Below are 26,519 nucleotides of genomic sequence, written 5' to 3' on the forward strand. Positions count from 1 at the left end.
AACACCATGTCCCCTACTTGGAATCTTTGGATTCGAATGTTCTTGTTGTAGGACTTGGCTATTCTTTGTTGATATGCTGCCATTCTGATCTTAGCTAGATCTCTGAGCTCATCAATAGTGTCTAATTCTTCAATAAGGCTTTGGTCTAGAGAACTTCTGTGGAGAGTCCGACTTCCTGTTGGTAAACTCATACTTCGGGATAACCAAACCTTCATGAGCCTTCTTATCATCCTCCAGCCAAATGTATCTTAACGCCCTGTTCTGACTTCATCAAGATTCCTGCATGGAGTCATGACAAGATCATCATAGAAGGATGAATCCTTCTTTAACCCCATCTTAAGAGCTTCAACAGCAGCCGCCATATCAAGGTTGGGGATATCCAAAGCTTCCCTGCTAAATCTAGTTATGTAATCCCTTAGAGATTCATTATTATTTTGAATAATTCTATATAAATCTCCTGTCATTTTCTTAAAAGATCTACTACAAGAAAATTGATTATTGAATAAGTTAATCAAATGAGCAAACGAAGTAATAGTGTTGGAAGGAATACTCAATAACCATTTGAGAGCCGGTCCCGTTAGTGTTGAACCAAACCCCTTGCATAGGCAAGCTTCTTTGATGTCAATAAGGATGGGGTTGATCTCCATCCTTTCTCTATACTGAGCTACGTGTTCCTCAGGATCTGTAGTGCCATCGTGCAACGTCATGCTGGTCGTCTGGAATTTCTTGGGGATCTCCATGTCACATATAGGCCATGTGAACCTAGATAATCTGTGACTGCCTACTGGAACTTCAGCTATGGGACGGATAATCCCAGGGATATTGTAAATCATATCCTTCATTTTCTGCAATTCCCTGGCTATCTTGGGGAATATCCCCTTATCCTGCACAGATCCACGGTTAGTGTATAGATTAGCATTAAGCAAACTGTTACCGAGGTCATGGTTAGGTCTTTGGTATCCTGAGCCTTTACGGCTAGTTCCTCCATAGAGAGTATCCTTAGGATAAGGTGATGTCTGCATAGGGATGTCAAATATGCACTTCAGAGGATACCATAGGAGATCCTGACGAGAATATGCCAGTTGGCATGGTCGAACGAGGCTGCATGTTCATGGAGTCTGGCCTCGTAGGTATGGATAATTCCGAGGATACCGAAGGGTAGGTTCCCCAGTATCCGGACAGCTGCTGAGACGGAAACCTTGCTGATTGTGTCCCCAAGGATCCGGTATTCTGAAGGATAGATGATACTGGGAGCCAAAATCAAAAGCCCAGGGCATGATTGGAGTAGCCTCCTGCCCTGGTTTTTTCTTGATCCCTTCAATATCCTTAAATAGCCTTGAGTTGGTTTTCTCTTGCTGCTCCATGTGAGTTTTAACTTGTTTCATCAAAGCAAAAATATCATTGTTAGAAATAACCGGATCTACCCGTGTAGAGGTTCTCGGGTACGGTGGAAGTTCTCCTTTGGGTTGAGCGCTCTTCTTTGGGACCGACGGAGGACGGGGGTTAACATTTGAAGCAGTGGTGACCGGAACAAGAATGGAGCTAGTTTTTGGTTGTGAGGCCATAATGAAGGGATGAAAGTAATTGAGAGTGGAACAAACGGTTTTGATGGATTAAAGCACCGATTGCCCCACGATGGCCGCCAAATTTTTTTGGTCAAAAATTGACAAAGGTGATTTCGTAACCAAATTAGTAAATGGGACTCGGTGCTTGCTTGAAATGAACGTAAAAGTGCTAGAACACAGAGATTTGTTGCGAGGAAACAACCCGTTATCCTGAGGATAACAAGAAAAAAACCCTGGGTGGTGAAAACTTTCACCACCAGTTTATTAATAATCGAAAAAGGTTACAAGTGGTGGAGCTCTTTCTCTTTCGGATCGTGTTACAAGTGATACTATTGCTAGAGTGTGAGAGTTGTGTAAAGTGTGTGTTTTGATCCAAAGATAGTTGCTCTATTTATACAAATAATTGGCTAACAAACATCCCTAAAATTCTGGAGATAATTGACTCCTTCCAATTAGCCGTTTGATTCCACGTTTCCTTTTTTAGCAATTGTTATTTGGAGTAATCCCTATAATTCTGGAGATAATAGACTCTTTCCTTATCAGCCGTTTGACCTTGTTGAGCACGTTCTTTGAGGTTGTTGGCGAGTAGTCCGAGTCATTAGGAGCACATGGGAACGTTGTATGACCTGGTAAACATCAAAGAAAGGCGGTGGAATCGTTAGCACAATAATATATTAAGGATACCTGTATCTTCGGAGGATACTATATCTTGGAGTTATCCTGAACATATAGTTTGCTTAGGATACTGAAAATCCGAGCCCTAACACTTATGACGAAAAAGTAGGAAAGCCGGTTCGAATCGAATTTATGAAAATTCGATAAGATTGGATTGTTAAAATTTGATTTGATCTGTTTAAATTCAATTCGATTCGTTTGCCAAAATTCGATTTGATTTGTTTGCCCAAAATTCGATTCGGATTGTTTGCCAGAATTCGATTCGATTTGTTTTTTCAAATTCGATTCTATTCATTTGCCATAATTCAATTTGATTCGTTTGCCAGAATTCGATTCGATGGGTTTTCCACAATTCGATTTGATTCGTTTGGCCTATTCGATTCTATTTGGTTGGCCTTAAGGCAGATTAGCTTGACGAGTTGAGTAGTAAGACTTAGGTAGAAAGTAGTCAATTAACACCTATATTAGTTATACAGTTAGCCGCGGTCAGCTGAAGAGAATTGTTACAATCAACTCCGAAAGAAAAAGGACCCAGGTGAGTTTCTAACCCCTTTCTCTGTTATGTTTTTCGGGGCTGTGTGCATACTCTACGTGATTAGTTAATACACTTACCTTAAGTAGTAAGTGTATGTTATGTAAATGTTTTATGAATGATATAGAAATTTGGAATGTATTAAGGAAAGGTTAGGAGTATTATATAGATATATTTATATATTCATGTAAAGGAAAGGTATGTATGGTTGTATGGAAAGAAGGGAGCATACCCTAATAATATATGTGAATGTAGGGAACAGACCCTACTAATATCTGCAAATGTAGGGACCAACCCGTAATAATATATGTGAGGTTATAAGGCTCTTAAAATCATAGATAGTTATGTATGTAATATGAAAGTTAAAACTAGAAAATATGAAAAAATGAAAGTATGAATGTATGAAAGCATGAAAGTAAGAATGTATGTAAGTATGTATGAATGAAATGTAAGCAGGTTAAGTATGTAATATGTATCTTCGGATGCGTATATGTAAGTATGTGAATGCAATGTATGTTGCCTGATTAACTAGAACTCACTCAGCGTAGCTAAGTTTTAGTATGCATGCAGACAAATAGGTTAAAGCAGCTGGCTTGAGGGAGACACATGGTATGTACGGAAGAGACTGGCATATGAAGAGGGATTGCTATGATGTTTGATTTATGATGTTTAAATATATAGTATGGTTCAAATAAAAATAAAGAGTTTCCTATGAATGGTAAGAACCAGTAGATTTTTGGCATATGGCATGAACAAACTATATGGTGAAAGAGCAACTCTAGGAAACTATATCAGTTTTTTGTAATTTTAAATCTCAACCGTTGATTAACATGATCCAATGGCTATGATTTATTACTAGAAAACTATTTGTTTTTAGAATAACCCTCCCATATATATATATGTATATATATAGGGGATGGTTATAGTAAAAAAAGTAGTTTCCTAGGAAGACTAAGAATAAATCATAGCCATTGGATCATGTTAATCAATGGTTGAGATTTAAAATTACCAAAAACCAACATAGTTTCTGTTAGGGCTCGGATTTTTAGTATCCTCAGCAAACGATATATTTAGGATAACTCAAGGATACAGTATCCTCCGAAGAAGCAGGTATCCTTAATATATTATATAACTAACGATTCAATGGCTGTTATTTGTTTACCAGGTCTTATAACGGCTCCACGACCTCCTAACGAATTGGCCTACTCGCCAACAACTTCAAAAACGTGCTTAATGGGGAGTTAACGGCTAATTAGAAATAGTCTAGATATTTCCCAATTTTTAGGTATATTAGTTGCTTCTTTTGTGTATAAATAGAGCAACACTCGGATCATTTCACACACTCTTATCACTCGAGACTTAGTAGTACTCGTACTCTGTAATCACGATCCAGTTAGCTCCACCACTTGTAACCGATTTTGATTATTAATAAACTGGTGGTGATAGTTTTTCCTCGCAACAAACCTTGTGTTCTAGCACTTTTTGCATTCATTTCAACCAAGCACCACGCTTCACTCACTAATTTGGTTACGAAATCACTTTTGTTAATTTTTGACCAACACAATTTGGCGCCCACCGTGGGGCCATCGGTGCTTTAATCCTTCAAAACCGTTTTTCTCATTCTCAATCACTTTCATTCCCTTCATTATGTCCTCACAACCAAAAACCAACTCCATTTTTGCTCTAGTGGTCACCACTGCTTCAAGTGTTAACCCTGGTCCTCCACCAGTCTCAAAGAAGAACACTCAGCCCAGAAGAGAACTTCCACCGTACCCGGGATCTTCTACATGGGTAGATCCGGTTATATCTAACAGTGACATTTTTGCTTTGATGAAACAGGTCAAAACTCACATGGAGCAGCAAGAGAAGACCAACTCAAGGTTGTTTAAGGAGATTGAAGGGATCAAAGAGAAGCCAGGCCAGGAGGCTACTCCAATCATGCTAGGGTTCTTAATTTTAATTCTCCAGGATCATCTATCCTTCAGAATCCCGGATCCTTATGGGCACAACCAACAAAGACTCCATCTCAGCAGCATTCAGGATACTGGGGAACATATCCTCCTGTATCCTCTGAGTTACCTAGACCTACGAGGCCATACTCCATCAACATGCAGCCTCATTCAACCATGCCAGCCGACATATTCTCGTCAGGATCTCCTATGGTGTCCTCTAAAGTGCATATCGGGGATGATATCCCTATGTAGACGTCAACTTATCCTGAGGATACCTTCAACGGAGGAACTAGTCATCAAGGCTCAGGATACCCGAGGCCTAACCACGATCTCGGTAACAATTTACTTAATGATAATGTAAACACTAACCGTGGATCTATGCAAGATAAGGGGATATCCCTCGAGATAGCCAGAGAATTGTAGAAAATGAAGGATATGATTTCCAATATCCCATAGCGGAAGTTCCCGCAGGCAGTCACAGGTTATCCAGGTTCACTTGGCCTATATGCTACATGGAGATCCCCAAAAAGTTCCAGACGCCCAGCATGAAGCTGTACTATGGCACTACAGATCTTGAGGAACACATAGCTCAGTATAGAGAAAGGATGGAGATCAACCCTATCCCTATTGAGATCAAAGAAGCTTATCTATGTAAGGGATTCGGTTCAACACTAATGGGACCGACCCTCAAATGGTTATTAAGTATTCCTCCAAAAACTATTACTTCATTTTCTCATTTGATTAATTTATTCAATAATCAATTTTCTTGTAGTAGATCTTTTGAGAAAATAATAGGTGACTTATATAGAATAATTCAACATAATAATGAATCCCTAAGGGATTACATAACTAGATTTAGCAAGGAAGCTTTGGATATCCCCAACATTGACATGGCAGCTGCTATTGAAGCTCTCAAGATGGAATTAAAGAAGGATTCTCCTTTCTACGACGATCTTGTCATGACTCCATGCAGGAATCTTGATGAAGTCATAAACATGGCATTAAGATACATTCAGCTAGAGGATGACAAGAAGGCTCATGGAAGTCTGGTTATCCCAAAGTATGAGTCTACCAACAGAAGTCTTAGATTCTCCACAGAAGTTCTACAGGCCAAAGCCTTATTCCAAACAAGATAACCCCAGGATAAATGCCGTGAAAGAAGATGAAGATGATGAGGAGTATCCTAAAATCTCCTAATATTGTTTTAGCATTGATATTGGTGGTGTAATATGTGCCATGCATGATTTAGGTGACAAGGCTAGATGGCCCAAGAAAAATGAAAAATCCGGATCCAGCAAAGATAAGTCCAAATGGTGTGCATTCCATGAAGACTTTGGCCATCACACTAACGATTGTATAGCACTTTGGAAGGAAATAGGTGTTGGATTTTAACAAGATTATCAAAGTCATAAAACCCCATTTTTATGAAAAATGCAGCGGTAATTAGTTTTAAATCTTGTTAATATGATATGTATAAAACCGATTTTACACATGCAAAACCCAAGACCGGATCCAAATATGAAATACATACTATCAAACACATGCATGACACTTAAAAGTTCATGCATGTAAGACTACCTTTCAAGAGAACAAATCCGGGTGAAGAAGGAGATGATGGAAGGGCAAGAACTTCAACGGAGAAGCTCATCAAGCTTGTATACCCCAAGCTCCAACAACACACCTTTATTAGCTAGGATTTACACTTGAAATCACTCCTTTCCTTTCTTATTTCCTTGGCCGAACTCAAGAACAAGAGGAGGAAAAATTGGAGTATTTTGGTTACTTGTGTAATGGTCTCTAAATTGTGTGTGTGAGAGAGAGAGAGAGAGAGTTGGGAGGTTATGAAAGGCACCACCCAAGGCACCCAATCCCATCTCTTGCATGTACCCACATAATAGTAAAATAAGACAAGGGTGAGAGAAGGGGGGAGGGCTCTTTTTTCCTTTCTTATTATTATTATTTGCAAGGTTTCCATAAATACCTTGCATTGTGTTATATTACCTCCATTGTGTAATATAATTTACATTGTGTTATATATAACTTATATTGTGTCACATACACTTTATATTGTGTTATATACAATGCTTTGTGTTATAAACACATATATTGTGTCATACACAATTCTTTGTGTTATACACACATATATTGTGTCACACACAATTATATTGTGTTATACATAATACTTTGTGTTATACACAATGACACATTATAGGTAACACGATTAATATATTGTTACTTAACCATATTCAATAACAATATGGAACGCTTTCTCTCAAAGTATAAATTATCCATATGATTTATTTATTTCACAAGTACAATGTATTTAGAAACCCCTTTCCAAATAACTCAAGTATTAATATCATATCATATATAAACAAATATTATTGGTGTTTGTCTAGCTTGTTATTGGGTATGACCCGACTTGGATCATGACATACTAGCCACATCAATTATAATATGTGTCTTGTGCATACCAAGTCCAACAATAGGATACCTTCTCAGCAAAGGATACCTGAAGGAACTGTTTGGAAGAAACAAGAACAAGAGTCAGGATCCTGTCAAGATACATGAATGGGCACATTCTCCACCACCCGGAGCTAAGGTTGTCTCTTTTATCTTGGGAGGATTGGACATTTGTGGAACCTCATACTCGACGGCCAAGAAGCGTTCCAAAGAAACAAAGATGGACTACAGAGAAAGACCTCTTCGTACTTCCATGTTAACGACCCAAAGAATCATTTCCTTCGATGAGGAGGATCGATGTGATCTTGTGGATCCCAACCATGACGGTTTGGTAATTACTTTATCTATAGCTAACTGTTATGTGCGCAGGATACTCGTTGATGGAGGCATCTCCGTGAATATCATCCAACTGGATGCATTAAAGAAAATGGATATCCCTGAAACTGAGATTATCCCTAAATTCTCAGTCCTCGTGGATTCAGTGGCAAGACCAAGGATACGTTGGGGGAAATCAAACTTCTAGTGTATATTGAGGGAATAAACTCCCTACAAAACTTTTGTCTAATTGACTCATTATATTGTTGTAATATGATATTAGGCAGGCCCTGGATCCACAGCATGAAGGCGGTACCCTCAACTTATCATCAATGCGTGAAACTTCCAAGTCCATGGGGGTTATCAAGTTTGAAAGCGATCAGCAAGACGCAAGAGAATGTTATGCATCATCAATGAAGTGGACTACAAATCCTACTCAGGCATAGCAATTACAGAAGCAACCAGGTAAGGTCCGGCAAGCCAGGGACCAAGAAGTGAAGGAAGTATCCCTGGATCCTCAGGATACCTAGATCAAAGTTCTGATAGGATCGGGTATGTCTGAGGATATCGAACAAGGATTGGTATCCTTCCGAAAGAAAATAGCTTCTACCTTCACCTGGAAACATGAAGATATGACAGGTATCTCTAAATCTATAATTACTCATAAAATTGGTATAGATCAATCTTTCAGGCCGATGCATCAAAAGCGAAGGAAGTTTGCTGCTGAAAGAAACATCATCATCCAAGAAGAAGTGCAGAAGCTACTCAAAACCAAAATGATAAGAGAGGTCCACTATCCTAGATGGTTGACCAATATAGTTGTATTCCATAAGAAGAACGGGAAATGGAGAGTGTATATGGACTTCACAGACCTGAATAAGGCCTGTCTAAAGGACCCATTTCCACTCCCACACATTGATTTCATGGTGGATGAAACTTCATGGATGCATCCTCGGGATTTCAACAAATTCAAAATGAGCCTTTAGATCAAGAAGACACGGTCTTCATGACTCCCACAGGTATATACTGTTATACTGCAATTCCTTTTGGACTAAAAAATGCAGGTGCAACGTACCAAAGGCTAGTCAACATGATGTTCAAAGACCAACTGGGGGACACGATGGAAGTCTACAGAGACGACATGGTGGTAAAGTCAAAAAGAGCTGAAGACCATCTCAAAGACTTGGTAACAGCGTTTGATGACGAGTACAACATGAAATTGAATCCTGCCAAATGTCACTTTGGAGTCAAAGCAAGAAAGTTCCTAGGATACTTGGTCACCAAGAGAGGAATAGAAGCGAGCCCCGAGCAGATCAAAGCTATCCTAAATATCAAATCGCCAAAAAATGTCAAAGATGTCCAAAAGTTAACCAGAAGAATAGCATCTCTCAACAGGTTCATCTCAAGATCTTCAGAGAAGTGTAAAGACTTCTATGATATCCTGAGGAAGAATCAGGAGTTCGAATGGGGAGTGAAGCAAGAAAGGGCGTTGACGTCTTTAAAGGAATACTTATCTTCAGCATCACTCCTGATGAAGCCAGTTGATGGTGAACCATTATCTTTGTACTTAGTTGTTTCGGGGAGTGCGATAAGTACGGTCCTAGTCAAAGATCATGAAGGTCAACAACATCCAATATATTATCTATGTAAAAGTCTACTAGATGCTGAATCCAGGTATTCTTATCTTGAAAAGTTAATTTTAGCACTTACAATGGCTTCTACTAAACTAAGACCTTACTTTGAAACTCATGTTGTACATGCAAAAACTTACTATCCTATTAAGGCTGTTTTGAGAAAACCGGAAATGCCAGGTAGGATGGCAAAGTGGGCTGTAAAATTTAGTGCATACGATATCTTGTATGAACCAAGGACAGCCATTAAATCCCAGGCACTTGCCGACTTTGTGGTTGATTTTAGCCAGGATATCCTTGAAGAAGTAGAAAATGTTGTTCAACAATTGGACGTCAAGGATAGTTGGACTTTTCATACAGATAGAGCCTCTAACGTAAGAGGAACAGGTCTAGGTATCCTGCTAAAATCGCCAAAGGGGGACATTATACCTCTATCTATATCTTGTGAATTTCAGACCACTAGTAATGAGGCTGAGTATGAAACCTTGATAGCAGGTTTACAATTAGCTTAGGATAAGAAGGTCAGGTATCTTAAGGTCTATGTTGATTCTTTATTAGTAGCTAACCATTTTAACGGCTCTTACGCAGTAAGTGCAGAAAACTTAGTAAAATATTTAGAAATAGTTAAGCAAATAGCTATGTATTTCGAGACATTTGATATATTACAGGTACCAAGAGAAGAGAACGCTGAAGCAGATGCCTTAGCAAATTTAGCATCAGCTCTCAAGATACAAGATGACATTAAGATACTGATCGTGCATATCTTAACTCTAGCAACAAAGGAGAACCATGAAGTCATGGAGACTTCAAAACCTAAAGACGATCCAGCATCCTGGATCCGTCCCATAATACGGTTCTTCAGGATAACGAGATCCGAGAAGGATAAAATCCCAAAGCTTTCCGAATGAAGGTAACCCAGTATATTATCCTAAATGATATTTTGTATAGAAAATCTCTTGCTGGTCCATACTTGAGGTGTTTGGAACATCATGAAGCACAAGAAGTCCTCAAGGACATACATGAAGGTGATTGCGGAAACCACACTGGGGCAGAGCCTTAGTATCCAAGATACTGAGGACATGTTACTTCTGGCCAACAATGAAGAAAGATGCGATGAATTTCTCCAGGAAGTGTGATGCTTGTCAAAGACACAACAACATCTTACATCAACCAGCTGAACCATTACATCCTATCATATCTCCAAGGCCATTCATGAAATGGGGAATGGATATTGTGGAAAGCTGCCCAAAGCTCCTGGTGGAAGAGTCTTTATGCTGGCTATGATGGATTACTTCTCCAAGTGGATCGAGGCCGAAGCGTTTATCCAAGTTAAAGAGAAGGATGTGATCTCATTTATCAAGCGCAATATCCTGACAAGATTCGGTATCCTGGTAGAGATCATTTGTGATAACGGTTTACAGTTTATCAGTAGCAAGATAAACAACTTTTGTGAAAATTGGGGAATCAAGATGGTGACTTCAACACCGGTATATCCTCAAGCCAATGGTCAAGCAGAGTTAAGTAATGAAATCATCATCAACAATTTGAAGAAAAAGTTGGGGTCCAAGAAGGGAAAATGGGCTGAAGAGTTACCATTCGTACTTTGAGCTGATAGAACCACTTCAAGAAATGCAACGAGTCAAACACCTTTCTCTTTGGTGTTCGGGGCCGAAGCTGTTATTCCTACAGAGATGGTGATCCCCATGGCAAGAACCAGCATCCAATATACTAAGTCCAATAACCAAAGCGTTACTGAAGACTTAGACACTATTGATGAACTCAAAGAACTTGCCAAAATCAGAATGGCAGGCTATCAACAAAGAATCGCCAAGTCCTACAACAAACACATCCGAATTGGAAGATTCCAAGTAGGAGATATGGTGTTAAGAAAGACATTCCAGAATACCACTAACCCAGCAAATGAAAAGGTAGCTCCAAAGTGGGAAGGTCCTTACTTGATCGACGCAGAAGCAGGTAAAGGGGCCTACAAATTGGTAACTATGGAAGGTGTTCCTTTACCAAGAGCTTGGAACGCTATTCATCTCAAGGCATACTTTTGTTAGTATCCTCAACTGGTATGTTCGTATCCTTAACATTTTAGGATAAAGGTATGTTCCCTATCCTATCTTTAAATTTTTACATATTTAAACTTTATTACCTCTTTATCAAGTTTACTGACTTAAGCATCAGAAGGGTGTTAGCCAGGCTAACACCCACCCCTCATCAAGAATTCAGTCTTTTGCAGGTATCCTAAGGATACGTTATCTTGACAACAGTTAGAAGCTGATCACCTCCCACATGAATAAGATATCCTTGATATCTTCTAAGGTTTAAAGGTCTTCACCTTTCTAACGAATTGGGTAACACCCCGCCTGGAGCGTACGAATAAGATATCTTTGATATCTTCTAAGGTTTAAAGGTCTTGACCTTTCTAATGAATTGGGTAACACCCGCCTGGAGCGCATGATGTTCGACTATAGTTCGAGGCAGTCGGACCAGACCAGCTGATAATCCGGTTGTTGTTGATTATAGATAGGATTCTCAAGATAAGTGGCAGACGTGTCACACATACGTTACTAAGGTTTATAACATTTTCATGTTATCTAAGGGTTCGGCATTGTCATGTCGCTCACGTTTTGGGATTTCCCTAGTTTTATCTAAGGTTTAGACATTTTCATGTCTTTCAAGTAGGCCTTGTCCCCAAAAAGTAGGCTTTATTGCCAGTGAACAGGCTCTATCGCCAATAAATGGGATTTATCGCCAGAATTGTCTAAGTTTGTTTTAACAGATCAGAGATCGGCCAGTCGCTAAGTGTAGAGGTGTTACTAAGTTGTTGTTAACATACCAAATTCCAAACGCACGATACGTAAAAAGATCAACAGTTGGGGACATCATATGTAAGCTTATTAAGTTTATAAGTGCTCTCTACAAAGGTACTCTTTACACTTAGTCTTATTGCACATTTTTTCTTTCAAGACATGATCTTTGGTTTAATTGTGACAACTCACATTTACACAAGACTTAAGGATATATTATCCTTAAAGACGTTTTATCTTAGTACATAATAGGATTTAAAAACACATTTTCTAGAGATATAATACTTAAAATATTTTATTCTAAAGTAGGATGAATTTAAGAAATATGTTAGATACATTATCCTCATGATATATTATCTCAAAAACTTAAGAATATTTCACAGACATGCTCTAATCAAAACATACTCAGATAGGTTATCTAAAATGACATACAAATAAAACACAATGCTAAAACCAAAAGGTTATGTCATTACTAACATTAAGTGCAGGGAAATAAAAAGGCAATACATGGGCTTCGTCTTGAAAACCAAGATCCCTCCACCTAAGTACTGCTAGATGTTCAAAATCAAGGATAACACAGGCTTCGTCTTGAAAACCAAGATCACTCCACCCATGTATCCTATTATCCGAAGCATAAATTGTTCAAAACGCAAGTTCAAATTGTTCACAAACCAACACAGACCGTCAACAAACGACAAACAAACGAGCCATAAAAATTGGGCTCAGACCTTGTCTTTGTTGCCCTCATTGCCCAATTGGTCTCCGTCACCAGCCACCTTCGCCGCCTCTCCACTCACTGTCTTCACCGCTTCGTCAGCTATCTTCTCCACTCCGTTTGGAACAGGTTCCTCCATGCTTTCTCCATTGAATTCTGCCATTATCTTTTCCCAAGCAGATACGTCCCAAAAGGGGGTATCCAGACTAGTATCCTTGGCCTCCTTCGCATTCTACGTCGGGATTGGAAAATGGAGATAGCCGCCGACCTCTTCGCCCCTTCCGAAACCTCCTAGATCCTCACCAAGCAATCCGCCTCCTGATGAACCAGATCCTTTCCAGCTAGAGCGAGCTCCTACTTCGTATCTTCCAGCTCTTTAGTCTTTTTATCAAGAAGGCTGGTCTTAGAGGCCCCGATCTTCACCAATTCAGCAATACAAGTATGGGCTTTATGGAGCTCCAGGCTCATGGCAGCAAACCTGGAGGAGAGAAACTCAAGACCCTGCCAGAATAAGAAATGTTCAGCACATATTATTTTTGGCACATATTATCTTCAGGATAATAAATTTTCTGTTCATAGCTTCATGGAAGTCGATGTCGTACACGGGGGTAGAGTTGGTGGTCTCCTGGTTCTTCCTCTTCTTTGAACTTTTTGCTCGGCTGCTCTCAGCTCGAGGCAAAAAACTGGAAGCGACCTCCTTCTTGACGGAGCTGCGGGTTGACACCATATTCTCAATATCTTCAAGACCAAAAGCGGCAGCAGACTTACCCGTTGAATTAGAGGTCAGTATCTCTAAACCCTTAATTATTATTACTAACATATTGTTACTTCTTACCAGACATGTCAGAGTCCTCCGGGGAAAGTGGTTCTTGAAAGTTTGATTGAAAGTGAAAGGTTCTCTCTTCCTCGTCTATAAGGTAGAATGAGTCCACCTTATCCTTGGTCTCTCTACTTGGGGGAGCAGTTTCAAAAAACTTCAAACCTGCAAGAAAACAAGACAAAATGTATCAGTTCAAGACATATCAGCATACTGCCTCAGGATAATATTTCCTACTTTTGGCAACCCAAAGATACGGAAGATTTTCAGGGTAAAGAAGGGAATCCCTCCTGACAAAAAAGAATTGTTTCTTCCATTGATCGTTGTTTTGGGTATTTCTCAAAACAAGTGGGGTTCGGTCGGACTTAGTCTTGAGGAGGTATCTTGAAGAACCGTGGCTGCGGAGATCATAGACCAAGGCGAGCTCGGAAAGGGTGAAATCAAGGGCATGATCGGCGATCAACCTTTCAAGAACGAATAGAGTTCTCCAAACCATGGGCATGGTTTGGATAAAGCTCAATCCAGTCTTATTAAAGAACTCAGTGGTAAAAGACGGAAATGGGTAAGAAAAGCCGATTTTGAAAGGCAAGTATGAGAAGCAGATCCAAGTCTTGGAAACAAGGTCGGATACAACGGAAGGATCGAAAGGCATAAAACCTGTCCACGTAGGGAAGCACCCTTTTGATTGCAGGTTCATGATATCGGTATTGTCTGCATATTTCGTTTGCGGGGCTTGCAAGAAGGTTTTGTGAGATAAAATCCTCAATGCCTGAAGCATGAAGCTTTGGACTCATGACTATAGAAGATGAAGATTAGAGAAGTCAAGAAAATTACGTGTGAAAATGATCGGATGGATCTATGAATTATTTATCCTAGATAAATATAGAGATATCCAAGAGCTTGACATGTACACGGATGATTGACACGTGCGCTTGATCCAAGCAAGCGTTGAAATTCAAAATTCAAAAACTTTAACAGCTGTATCCCACTTTAACAGCCGTTAATTTTTGGGACAATTGTTAGAGCTCGGATTTTCAGTATCCTCAGCTAACGATATATTTAGGATAACTTGAGGATACAGTATCCTCCGAAGAAGCAGGTATCCTTAATATATTATATAACTAACGATTCAATCGCTGTTATTTGTTTACCAAGTATTATAACGGCTCCACGACCTCCTGAAGGATCGGGCTACTCGCCAACAACTTAAAAACGTGCTTAATGGGGGAGTTAACGGCTAATTAGAAAAGTCTAGATATTTCCTGATTTTTAGGCATATTAGTTAGCTTCTTTTGTGTATAAATAGAGCAACACTCGGATCATTTCACACACTCTTATCACTCGAGACTTAGTAGTACTGGCACTCTGTAATCACGATCCAGTTAGCTCCACCACTTGTAACCGATTTTGATTATTAATAAACTAGTGGTGATAGTTTTTCACCACCCGGGATTTTTTTTCTTGTTATCCTCGGGATAACGGGTTTTTTTCTCGCAACAAATCCTTGTGTTCTAGCACTTTTTGCATTCATTTCAACCAAGCACCACCCTAATTTGGTTACGAAATCACCTTTGTTAATTTTTGACCAAAACAGTTTCCTAGATTACTATTTCACCATTATAACCGACATAGTTTCCTAGAATTATTCTTTTACCATAGGTTTTAATGCCAAATGTCAAAAATCTATTGGTACTTACCATTCCTAAGAAACTCTTTATTCTTATTTGAACCCTTTTCTATATATATATATATATATACATATACACATATATATAGGGAGAGAATCAAGAGAAAACTCATCATTAGAGAGAAAATTTAAAAACTTCTAAAGAATTATTTTTTAATTAAAAATAAAAAAATATTTTCAAAAATATTTTTTAATTATTTTTTATGAACAATATATATATATATATATATATATATGATGAGGTTAAAATAAGAAGTGTGGTATTTGTAGGAAGGATAAGAAGGATTGTAGACCATTGGTTTCTTATTTAGACTTATGATAACGTTTAATATACATGAATCTTGTGTGCATTTTATTTATTATTTTATTAGTTTTGTTTGGTTTCTTGTAAGATTTGTATGCTACTAACATATTTTTATATTTTAGGTTCCGGATTTTAATTGTGTTGGAAAGAGGACAAAAAAAGAAGTGAAAATGAGCTGAACCGGAGAACCGGACCATCAGAAAAAGAAATCGGACCAGATCAGGTAGCGAACCGGACCGGTTTTGGCCGCCCACTCACTACTTGAGCCCAGCGCGACCGGGGAGCCCAATCCCACCGCGCGGTGCGGTGGGCCAACTTCCAGAATATTCCAATCCGTTTTTAGGGTTTTTCTTGATATTGCCTATATAAAGACCCCTAATATCAACCTTAAACATATCCTGAAAGCCACATCCTATTTGGTGGTGGGGGGGGGGGGGGTGTTTCCAAGGCCTAAGATTGCATTTTTTGGTGATTTTGGAGTTGAAAAATCATTCGGTGGTGCGCATATTAGTTGAGGACGAAGAAAACGGGTTTTATCTTCTGTTTTATTTCGTTTTCTTTATTATCCGCCATGAATTCTTATTTGCTTGTTTTGTTTAAACTTAAGATGTTAGGCTAAATTGCATGAACTACTTAGGCTTATGATGAACCTACTTTGATGTTTTGATTTGACTAGGGATTATTTATCGTTATGATTTTTATGGTTTAGTAAAAGATTTATTTATATTAAATTGATGCATATGAATTCTTAGGATTGTTTGATGAGTTTTATTCCATAGTTTCCTTGATTATTGTTTTTCATATGATAGGTTGCTATTAGATCAATTTCTTTGTGTTCTTGATTATTTTACGATTGATTTCATGATAAGATCATAGGAATAACATTATTGCTAGATTTAGTTCTTGGTATAAAGGAACTAAGTCATAATAATTATTGATAGATGTTTATCAAACATCATTTAATCTTGCTAGGTTTGATTATTTATTGATAGATGTTTATTATTTAATCTTGCTAGATTTAGTTTTCGTAAGGAATCCGTCTAGGTTTGATTATTTATTATTGTCTATTAAATCAATTAAATATATTGTATTACCTTTGATTTCTGCGCTGTAACGTAGGATTTCGTATAAAGGAACTAAGTCATAAATAATTAGGTGACCGTAAGAAAACTTGATTTTTAATACTGGTGTGCGTTAAAACTTATTAGAAACCCATAGGTGTCTTCTTGACAAGAGTCAGGGGTCCTGTTCGGGTTTTCTTTTAAGGGTCTGTTTTACGATCCAAGTCCATAAGTAAATATTTTCTCGGTTAATTCATAACTGAAATTTAGGGAATTCTAGTCTAGGTATTTTTCTTATCATTATCTTTTTTAAATCAAACTCTTGCTTTCGTTTAAATTATTTGTTTTCTTAATTAGTTATTAATAATAGTCTTAAATTAGTATTTTAAATAAAACCCCCCAAAAAAATATAAATTAATAAGTCGTGTTTGGAGTCGAGTCTAATTAGCTAATTAACGTATTTAGAGAGTCTCGTGGGTTCGCTATCCGGACTTACTTAGCTTTACTAGAGTCGATCGGTTCACTTGCCGGTTAGTAGTTTTGTCGACTTTTAGAGAGTCTAGAGTATTACTTAGTGTTTATTTTTAGTTAATTTAGTTAATAATTATTATACTACTTTTAGCACATCAAGTTTTTGGCTCCGTTGCCGGGGATTCTTCGTAATTGCGTTATTAACTTTGTTTGGACATACTTTCTACATACGTGCTACTTGTTTCGTTTTACGTTTTGTTTGAGTCGTAGAAGTCTAATTAAGTCTAGTTTGTTGTAAATTTTTAGTTTATTTTTATCATTTTTAGAGTTGTTTTATTAGAATCTACTTACTCGGTCTTGTGCGTTTTTGTAGGTATATGCCACATCTTCGTTCGCAAGGACCATCGATGGATTGCTTTGGACCTATTCAGTTGAAGTTCGAGGCAAGTTCGTCATCTTCAGAAAAGAAACCAATCACCATAGATACTTCACCAAAGTCATCACCCGCAAGTTCACCACCACCGAGTCCTAGAACCATTCCCGATATTCAAATGGACGAAAATAACCGCATTGTGTACGAGCAAGCTTTTGAAGGGTTCCATGGATATCACTCACCTATTATCACCCCTGAGATTGAAAACCCTAACTCATGGCAGATCCCATCCTACATCATGACCAACATCACCCAACAACACCAATTCCATCGTCGTGAAGATGAAGATGCACTAGCACACATCAACCGTCTTATTTGTGTATTCAAAACGTTCAATTTGTAAGGTGCTAATGAGGATGCAATCTTCCATCACTTGTTCCCGTTTTCACTTTCAGGTCGTGCCGCCACTTGGCTCGATTCGCAATCTGCTGGAGCATTCACTACTTGGGAGGCGCTTCGCAATGCATTTATCAAGAAGTCCTTTCCACCTACTAAAGCTTCTCGCCTTCGTGACCAGATCCACTCCTTTCACATGGAGCCGAATGAGCCATATTACCAAGCTTGGGAGCGTTTTCAGAATCTACTTTCCTGTTGTTCACAACATGGGCTCACACCTTGGGCCCTTGTTGAGAAGTTTTACAATGGGCTTAATTATGACGCTCAAGCAAGGTTTGACACAACTGCTGGGGTAATTTGATAGACAAGAAGAATGTGACCGAGTGTAACGAGATGTTTGAAAGTTTTGCGCAATCAGAGTATGCGAAGAAGCCATGAGGAAGGAATTCCAATCCCGTCACCGGTACACCCTCATTTGCTCGAGATGTGCACCAGGTTAATCTAGATATTGGTGTGGCTGCTGCTTTGGAGAATCTTACTCGAGAGTTAAAAGAGTTAAAGGGTAAGGTGGATAAGTGTGAGCTGTGTAGGGGTGGTCATGGTACGTTGGAGTGTCCGCTGATGACCAATAAAGATGTTGATTTTGTGGCTCGTCAGAACAGCTTCCCTAATGCTTACAACAACAATCAAAACTGGAACAACTACAAGAATCAAAACCAGAATCAAGGGCAAGGTAAATCGAATTGGCGACCGGCCAGTGGGCCACCTAGTTTCCAAGCTGCCTATAACCGAAATCAAGGTCAGTATAACACTGAAGGTTCGAATGGTCAAAGTTTGAATAATTGGCCAGATCTGAGTAAGAGGTTGGAAGAAATGATGCAGCAAATCCTTACGAGAGATCAAGTTACTCAAAAGACACTTGCCGATCATGATCTGCTTTTGAAGAATCAACAGTCGTCTCTACTTGACATGCAAAGGTCCATTGGCGATATTGCTCTACAATCGAATGAGAGACCCCCGGGACAGTTTTCAGGTTCTACTCAGCAGAATTCGGCCGCTCAACTAAAGGTGATTAGTACTCATAGCGGCAGGGTTTCGGGTCCCAAGGTAAGAAGAAGTGAGGTTGAAGCGGAAGATGAGGAGGTGATGGACAAAGAGATCGAGATGGAAATACCGGCCGAAGTGCAGAACACCGCACCAATTGCACTGCCAATAGAGAAGAAGCCGGTTGAAGTCCGGTCATCACCTGTGATTGATAACTCTCGTGTCTCGTATCCCGCTCGCTTAAAACATCAGAATACATGCGGGAGTACGATCATTTTCTCGACATGTTCCAATAGTTGAAGATTAATCTCCCGTTCATTGAAGCCCTCCAACACATGCCGAAATACGCGAAGTTTTTGAAAGACCTGTTGAAGAGGAAGGATAGGTTGGGGGAGGTTTCATCGATTCCCCCTATGGGAGATTGTTCGGCGGTAGTGTTGAACCGCGTACCCGAGAAGTTGTCGGATCCAGGTGTGTTTACGATTCCTTGTACGAGATAAGCCATGCATTGGCGGATTTGGGGGCGAGTATTAATTTAATGACGTATTCTTTGTACGAGAAGTTGGAGTTAGGAGAGCTTACACCGACTCGTATGTCCTTATCATTGGCCAATAGTTCGGTTAAGTATCCGCAGGGTATTATCGAGAATTTGATAGTGAAGGTTGATAAGTTTTTGTTCCCGGTGGATTTTGTGGTGCTCGACATGGAGGCTGACGAGAGGGTCCTCATCATCCTAGGTCGCCCGTTCTTACGTACCGCAAAGGCGCTTATCGATGTGTATGATGGGAAGATCACACTCCAGGTTTGTGATGAGAATGTTACTTATTATGTCGCGAGGTCGATGAGGCATCCAAGTGATTAAGATGATTTCAGTGGTCCATGCCACTCGGTTTATTTCATTAACTCTTTTATTGCAGGTGTGGATAACTGTTTCGATTATATTTGTGGTGCGAATCTTGTGGGAAGTAATGATTTGGTTGATTGTGATGATTTGGGTGAGGATGAGTCATGTGAGAACTATTCGGTTTGTGATGACGTGGTTGAGATTTCGGGTTTACCCGAGATTATAGAGGTGAATGAGATTAGTTATGAGAGGGAGGTGGGTCCCGTGGAGAAACCCGCCCCGTTGGAGTTGAAAGTACTCCCGTCACACTTAGAGTATGCGTATCTCGATGAGGGCTAGAACTTGCCCGTTATTGTGTCTTCCAAGTTGATGGAGGAAGAAAAGTCAAAGTTGATAAATGTGTTGAAGTTACAAAAGGGGGCGATTGCATGGAGACTTTCTCATATTTAAGGTATTAGCCCCGCTTGTTGCACGCACCGGATTTTAATGGAGGATGAGTACAAACCGGTGGTGCAACCACAAAGACGTCTTAATCCGAATATGCAAGAGGTGGTGAAGAAGGAGGTATTGAAGTTGATGGATGCCGGGATGATCTACCCGATTTCCGATTCTCCATGGGTGAGCCCGACCCAAGTTGTTCCGAAGAAAGGAGGTATGACTGTAGTGATGAACGAGAATAAAGAGCTTATCCCTTCGCATACGGTTACCAGTTGGCGTGTGTGTATTGACTATCGGAGGTTGAATGATGCCACCAGAAAGGAGCACTTCCCATTTCCGTTTATTGATCAGATGTTGGAGCGTTTAGCAGGTCAGCAGTTTTATTGTTTTCTTAACGGTTTTTTGGGATATTTTCAAATTCCCATTGCACTGAAAACCTAGAGAAGATGACTTTTACATGTCCCTATGGCACGTTTGCGTACCATCGCATGCCGTTTGGACTATGTAACGCTCAGGCTACCTTTCAGCATTGTATGGTGGCCATCTTTCAGGATACGATAGAGACATCCATGGAGGTGTTTATGGACGATTTTTGGTTTACGGAAATTCTTTCGATCATTATTTGGCTAATCTTGAGAAGATGTTGAAGAGGTGTATTGAAACGAAGTTGATGCTGAATTGGGAAAAGTGTCATTTTATGGTGACGGAGGGGATCGTGTTGGGTCATAAGATCTTGAGAGACGGTATTGAGGTAGATCGGGCAAATATTGATACTATAAGTAGACTTCCTCCACTGACGAATGTGAACGCGATTAGGAGTTTCATGGGTCATGCAGGATTCTATCGACGGTTTATCAAAGACTTTTCCAAAATTACTTGCCCGATGACCTGACTCCTCGAGAAAGACGTACTGTTTGTTTTTTATAATGAGGTTGTGAAGGTGTTCATGTATTTGAAAGAGAAGCTCGTAAGTGCTCTCATTATTATTTGTTCTCCCGATTGGAGCTTACCATTTGAGCTCATCTGTGATGCTAGTGACTTTGAGGTTGGAGCAGTTTTAGGGCGAAGAAGAGATAAACATTTTCACCCCATCTATTATGCTAGCAAGACGTTGACCGTTGCTCAAGAGATCTACACCACCACCGAGAAGGAACTTTTAGCCGTTGTTTTCGCATTTGAGAAGTTCCGTTCGTATCTCGTACTTTCGAAAACCACCGTTTTTACTGATCATGCGGCCTTGCGTTTCCTCTTTCAAAAGAAAGACGCGAAGCCTCGTCTCATACGGTGGTTCCACCTACTTTCCGAGTTCGACATCGAAATCAAAGATAAGAGGGGTGCCGTAGCGGCCGGTCATCTATCCCGTCTAAAAGATCCAAAGAGAGAAGAGTTGCGTGAGGAGGAGATTGGAGATACATTCCCTAACGAGTCGATGAATTTTGTTGCGGCTGAGAAGCAAGGTATACCATGGTTCTCCGATTTTGCTAATTATTTGGCTAATGGTTTTGTGTTGGAGGGTATGACTACGCAACAAAAGAGGAAGTTCTTCCGGGATGTGCATAGGTATGTGTGGGATGACCCGTTTTTGTTTAAGATTGGTGGTGGTCGGATTATGAGGAGATGTGTGACGAAAGAGGAAGGTTGGGATATTCTCAAGCATGTTCAAGAAGGGTTGACTGGAGCTCATCATGGTGCACATGCTACCGCGCAGAAGGTGTTTGATAGTGGGTTCTATTGGCTGACGATTGTTAAAAATGCTGAGGAGTTTGTGAAGCTTTGTGATGCGTGCCAAAGAACAAGTAATTTTTCTTCCAAGAATGAGATGCCTCAGAACCACATACAAATTCTTGAAATTTTTGATGTTTGAGGCATCGACTTCATGGGACCGTTTCCCATGTCGAACGGTAATAAGTTTATCTGGTGATTGATTATGTGTCGAAGTGGGTGGAAGCCCAAGCATTGGCTACGAACGATGCACGAGTTGTTGTGAAGTTCCTCAAGAAGTTGTTTACTCGTTTCGGTACTCCGAGAGCTATTATTAGTGATCAGGGAACCCATTTTTGTAATACCGTCAGGGATAAAGAGTTAGCTCATTATGGGGTCACTCATCGTACCTCTACGGCCTATCACCCTCAAACGAATGGTCAAGTTGAGAATCTAAATCGAGGGGTGAAGAGGATTTTGGTGAAGACGGTTGGGGTTAGTTGGAAAGATTGGTCCGAGAAGTTAGATGATGCATTGTGGGCATTCCGAACCGCGTACAAGACTCCGTTGGGGACTACACCGTTTATGCTTGTTTAAGGTAAGTCTTATCATCTTCCGGTTGAGTTGGAACATCGTGCGTATTGGGCGTTGAAGACGGTTAATGTCGATCTTACTGAGGCCGTGTTGAAAAGGTACTTTCAGATTCACGAGTTTGAGGAGCTTCGGGATGCGGCATATTCTCGATCATTGAACATCAAAGAAAAGACGAAAACTCTACATGATCAACGATTGAAATGAGGCAAGGTGTTCAAGAAAGGTGATAAGGTATTGTTATTTAACTCTCGATTGAAGTTGTTTGCAGGAAAGTTGAGATCAAAGTGGACGGGACCGTACTTGGTGAAAGAAGTTTTCCCGTATGGAGTGGTAGAGTTGGAGAATCCGGATAATGGAACATCTTGGAATGTGAACGGTCATCGCTTAAAGCACTATCTTGGAGGACCAGAGGAATCAATCGAGATGGAGGAAATTCCTCTCGATTCATCGCACTAAATCGTCGCACGTGGTTCTTTAGTGAAAACTCAAGTGTTGAGTTTGTACATTCTTTCCTGTTTTTTGTCTATTTTATTTTTATTTTTCCTTAAGTCACTAACGTAGTTTTTCGTAGTTTTTATTTGTTCTCAAGTTTTGTAAGTTTTGAAGAAAGAGAGTGTGAGATAGAAGATCCCTTTGAAGTCTAATGAAACATTCAAGTGTGGGGATGGAGCAGCAGGAGCCGTAAACTTTATATTAATTTATTTGCTGTTGTTATTTTTAATTATTATATATTGGTGAGGTTGGTTGGTCTAGTTATACACTTTGAATGATTAAATCTATCAATTTGATAAGATACATGTTTAGATATTGTTTGTATTGTTGCTGTTTCCGTTCGTGTACGAGAGAAAGGAGATACTGGTTGTGGAGCACGTTCGGAGAAGACTTTAGTGTTATATTTCACTTCCATTTTACCAGCTAAGTCTTTTCCTTTTCACTTTCTTTTTATATGTTTAGTTTTAATTTTTAGCTTTGTTTTGTTCTTATTTATTTTTGTATTTTTTAGGTTTTGTTTTGTTTTTAAATTTTTGAGTCTTGTTTTCGTCCTTGCATTGAAAAATGTCCTTTGATTTTGTTTCTTTTTGCACAGAAATGGGAGATTAGGATACTTATCGGGAATCAGTTTTTCAAACTACTAATAATATGACATAATTAAAAGAACACGCACTTAACTTGGGATGTGTCGGTAGGCTCAGCCTGGAGAATGAAAGGATAGTTTGATAGTTGGTTTTTTAAACGATAAAATATGATTTTTAGTGGGATACATGTTAAGTCTGTATAAAATACGAGATGAAAGGTCGGCCATACTCAAGCCTCATTTTTAGTTTGATTATAGAAAATTCCGAATTTTAAAGAAATCTGAATACGTTATCATACGATGCTTAGGTAGGTTTAATGTTAGAGTATGCCGTGTAGCCGGTGATATAAACTTAAAACTTGCACTTCTAGTTTTAGTGGTTAATACTTCACAGGCGTATGGTTTTATAGCCTTAAATCTTGTATTGATGGGATGCTCCGGGGTTCGGAGACCATGGGTTTGTATGCAGTTATTCATCTGGGTATTCATATTTCCTAAGTGGATTTATGGATATTTCAAAAGCCTAAAAAGAGCAAACCCATAGTTTATCTGCCAAATTATAAGTCATTAAACATGATCACTACGTGTTTTAAAAGTACAAATTCACTTCTGACTTGATCATACACGTTGTTAGTCATATGAGTTCTTCGTGCTCGCGTCTCATTACCATTAAGAAACAGACCACACGGGGCACGTCATATGTAAGCCCTACAGATGAATTCGTGCATACTCACCTATGGAGATGGACTTTGGGGTGTTGCTTGATAATGGGGGTATGTCATGTAGTGAGGAACACTAGCTGGTTAGTTGAATAATTGAACCTTAATCGTATCTAATGGCTGCTTGGTAGACTTTGATGCTTAAACTTAGGTGGATAAACAATATTCTTGATCGTCTTAGCTATTCATGAAAAATGTGTAACAAAGTTTTGATCTGCTATCTATGAGGTTTAAGTCAAGTTTGGGTGGTTTGACCCGGTAAAATCTAAAATAAAACGGGTCTTGACTGTGGGTTCCATTAGATTATATAAATAATTATAATAATAATAATAATAATAATAGTTGGATCTTACTTGTCGCAGTAAGACAAGGGCATGGGTTTAAGTGGACAACAATATCGATGATCGCGGTTTTTGCATTGTTCTAATTTGTAAGATAACCTATATGTTTTTAAGAATGCATTTCTCCGATTCTGTTCCCATTGCAATGAGACTTTTTCAAGGACGAAAATAAGATAAGTGTGGGGATATTTGATATAACGTTTAATATACATGAATCCCGTGTACATTTTATTTAATATTTTATTAGTTTTGTTTGGTTTCTTGTAAGATTTGTATACTACTAACATCTTTTTATATTTTAGGTTCCGGGTTTTAATTGTGGTGAAAAGAGGACGGAAAAAGAAGCAAAAACGAGCTTAATCGGAGAACTGGACCATCAAGAAACGAACTAGACCAGATCAGGAAGCGAACCAGACCGGTTTTGGCCACCCCCAACCCCTCTACCAGAGCGCTGCGCGACCAGGGAGCCCAAGCCCGCCGCGGCGCAGTGGGCCAACTTCTAAAATATTCCAATCTGTTTTTAGAGTTTTTTCTTGATATTGCCTACATAAAGACCCCTAATCTCAACCTTAAACATATCCTGAAAGCCACATCTGATTTTGGGGAGTTTCAAGGCATAGGATTGCATTTTTTGGCGACTTTGGAGTTGAAGAATCATTTGGTGGTGCGCATATTAGCTGAGGACGAAGAACATGGGTTTTATCTTTTGTTTTATTTCATTTTCTTTATTATCCGCCACGAATTCTTATTTGCTTGTTTCGTTTAAACTTAAGATGTTAGGCTAAATTGCATAAACTACTTAGGCTTATGATGAACCTACTTTGATGTTTTGATTTGACTTTGGATTATTTATCGTTATGGTCTTTATGGTTTAGTAAAAGATTTATTTATATGGCTTAGGATTGTTTGATGAGTTTTGTTCCATAGTTTCTTGATTGTCATAAATAATTAGGTGACTGTAAGGAAACTTGATTTTTAATACTGGTGTGCGTTAAAACTTATTAGAAACCCATATGTGTCTTCTTGAGAAGGGTCAGGGGTCATGTTCTGGTTTTCTTTTAAGTGTCTATTTTACGATATCAGTCCATAACTAAATATTTTCCCGGTTAATTCATAACTGAAATTTAGGGGATTCTAGCCTAGGTAGTTTTCTTATCATCATCTTATTTAAATGTAACTCTTGCTTTCGTTTAAATTATTTGTTTTCTCAATAATTAGTATTTTAAATAAAACCCCCCAAACAAATATAAATTAATAAATCGTGTTTGTAGTCGAGTCTAATTAGTTAATAAACAATTTAGAGAGTCTCATGGGTTCGATATCCAGACTTACTTAGCTTACCAGAGTCGATCGGTTCACTTGCCAGTTAGTAGTTTAATCGAGTTTTAGAGAGTCTAGAGTATTACTTAGTGTTTATTTTTAGTTAATTTAGTTAATAATTATTAAACTACTTTTATCACATCAATGGATGAGATTAGTTTGGGGAAATTAAATATAAAATAAAAGGAATGATATAAATGGAATAGCATATAATTGTTGACTTTTCTTCATCACATGCATGACACATGTCAAATTCCCCCATCATTTTAAAACGTTTTTAACTTTTTTTATACCATACGTTTTCTATAAAAAAAATCACCGTAATAGCACACACTTTTTTATATTTAATATGAGTATCATATTACTATATAAATACAAAAAAAAAATTAATGGTTTTTTATATATTGTGTTATAGGTTATGGTCACCATGTTTTTTGCCAAATTATGTTTTACAAACTTTGTTTTAATATGGTATTTGTTTTTTTCATTGTGATTTTTGAATAGTGTTTTTAAGGTAAAAAGAATAGGTCTTTTGCAAAGTTATTTCACTCATGTTTCTTACAATTTACGTTTTATCAATATTGTTTTTTTACCAATTATTAAGCTATAGTCCTATACATATGTGTTTAATAGTGTTTCAAAATACAACTATTGTGTTTATCCAGATTCA

The sequence above is a fragment of the Bidens hawaiensis genome, unplaced genomic scaffold, assembly GCF_021521415.1.
Source record: "Bidens hawaiensis isolate Kalapana, Puna unplaced genomic scaffold, B.hawaiensis_p1.1 tig00003182_1, whole genome shotgun sequence".
In the NCBI taxonomy this organism is placed as follows: domain Eukaryota; kingdom Viridiplantae; phylum Streptophyta; class Magnoliopsida; order Asterales; family Asteraceae; genus Bidens; species Bidens hawaiensis.